Source organism: Octopus bimaculoides, chromosome 16, assembly GCF_046866305.1.
Source record: "Octopus bimaculoides isolate indiv1 chromosome 16, ASM4686630v1, whole genome shotgun sequence".
NCBI classification, from domain to species: domain Eukaryota; kingdom Metazoa; phylum Mollusca; class Cephalopoda; order Octopoda; family Octopodidae; genus Octopus; species Octopus bimaculoides.
In genome coordinates, this window is record NC_142943.1 from 4067476 (window position 1) to 4069975 (window position 2500).

Genomic DNA, 2500 nt, shown 5'->3' on the forward strand with positions numbered 1-2500 from the left:
AGAGGTTGATGGCTAGTAGGTGCGTGGGTGGACAAGGTGGTAGTGTGAGGTTACTGAATAAATTAAATCGATTGATATTCTTATTGTTGTTGAGTTTGAATGTTGTTGCTCTTCTTCTTGTTTATATTGTTCTTTATGCTTTTCTGTTGTTTGGCATATATATATATATATATATATATATATATATACATACATATATATATTCTTTTTTTATTTTTGTATTTATTTTCGTTGTTTATTGTTGTGAAGTTGAAATCTGTTCGATAATTATAAATGTGCGTTTTTTTTACACACATGCATACACACAAACATACATATATATGTATATGAATATATAAATATATATATACACATATATATATATATTTGTGGGGGGGGGGTGTATGAGACACGTGTGCGCGCAACGAACAAGGTGTTTTAGTTTGACGCTAAAAAATATGGAAGAAATTTTTGTTGTTTCGAGCCTACGCTCTTCTGCAGAAAAGATGTGAAGAGAAAATAAATGGGGAGAGGGGAAAAAAATAGGAAAAAAAAACAGAGAAAAAACGTTTCAGGAGTAACAGTTGCACATGTTGAATGTATATATGCATATATATATATATATATGTGTATGCGTGTATATGTATGTATGTATGCATGTATGTATGTGTATATACGTGTGTGTGTGTGTTGTGTGTAAGTTTAGAAACTTTGAAAAATGGTGATTCCACGACAATGAAAGCTATAAATAATAATGTATAAACATAAGGTTAAAACCCCCTTTGATAATAAATGTCGAAGGCTGCCCATGGTACTCAAGTCCACATCCCAAAATGTATGACAGGTGTTCTACCATTATACCAAAGCAATCCCTCGAAATTTCTCTCTCTAGTTTTGAAACGCTATTTGTAGGTTGTTGACGTCATAAGAAGTTAAATCGAAGAACTTATACATTCTTGTTTGTGGTGAACCTCTAACAGGAAACCGCTTCTCTTCAGTCTAATCATTATTTTTTGTGGCAAGAAATAGTACCCAGTGACGCCTGCTGCGTCAGTAAATAAAAGTAAAATGTGAGCCGACATGTTGAATATAATGAGCAAAAGAAAAATGAATAACTTGCAAGTAATTACTTAATGAGGAACTGAAGCTGGGGTACCAGCTTCAGGAATTATATATATATATATATATATATATATATATATATGTTGTTGTACTTGGGGATGGTCATATTGCCAGTTTAGCCAATAAAAACACACGCACTGTATATTTGGTGTTAATTTTTTTTTTTTTTTTCAGCTTTATATTACATTAATCTTAATCTTAATCTTATTTCGGCCAGAGTTCTTTCGTCACACTTCTGTGACCTCATCAGTGGTCCTTTGTTTCCTTCTTTCTTATGTGTATCTCACCTTGCTAACTATCAGCCATTTTGTATGGCTGATAGTTAGCAAGGTGAGATACACATAAGAAAGAAGGAAACAAAGGACCACTGATGAGGTCACAGAAGTGTGACGAAAGAACTCTGGCCGAAATAAGATTAAGATTAAGATTAATGTAATATAAAGCTGAAAAAAAAAAAAATTAACACCAAATATACAGTGCGTGTGTTTTTATTGGCTAAACTGGCAATATGACCATCCCCAAGTACAACAACATCTGTTTCAACACACGATTTCACATAAAAAATCTTGCAAAACAAATATGTATATATATATATATATATATATGAAAGTTTATGAGAATTGAAGTGTAAAAGTGATATGTTTTAAATTAATTTTTCTTTTTTAAATGCTATGAGATATATTATCAGGATGCTTCTAACGTTTTGGGGGCAAAAGTTCGTTTCCAGTGTATGGGCGCTTTCGATAAACCTTATGTAAGTATTGAAAATTTACTACTTATAAGCTACAGAGGGGACAAAAGAAAAAAAGGATAAACAGAAATTTATATTAAAGTTCCAAAGCGCGTTTCACCATTATGATTGTTTGAGGCCTTGCAATATATATAGATCCTCAAATGTATATAGATCCTCAACCGCAGGGTATCCTCAGGCAACACTTTATTATATGAAATTGTAATAAACTGTTCCCTAGGGATCCATTGTGGTTGAGAGTGTCTATATGCATGTGGCAGACAGAAGACCCTCCACTTCAAATTCATACTGAGAAATTGGCCAGTGAAAGTGACAGCGATGGACATTGAACAATGAAGAAAACTTTTCTATATATAAATACACTCCACTGTACATTCAACCAGCTTAATATGTCGGGGGAAAAAGAACCTGCCGATCGCGATAGTGTGAAACCCGTGGTTTGTCGCATGAAATGGAAATATGTTAAAATAAACAATCCACTGAACAAATATCATGTACTTTCTTCCAGCATATACATTTACATATAAATATATAAATATTTATCTATCTATACATATATGTGTGTGTGTGTATACACACATATATATATATACACACGCACATACATATACATATATATATATATATATATATATATATATATATATA

General features: G+C 32.0%; 1 protein-coding gene across 4 annotated transcripts in view; it reads right to left on the reverse strand.

The window, feature by feature from the left end:
* LOC106878622 (homeobox protein Dlx4a) overlaps positions 1-2500 on the reverse strand; it is a 178956-nt gene that overhangs the window by 111083 nt on the left and 65373 nt on the right. The window lies entirely within an intron of this gene.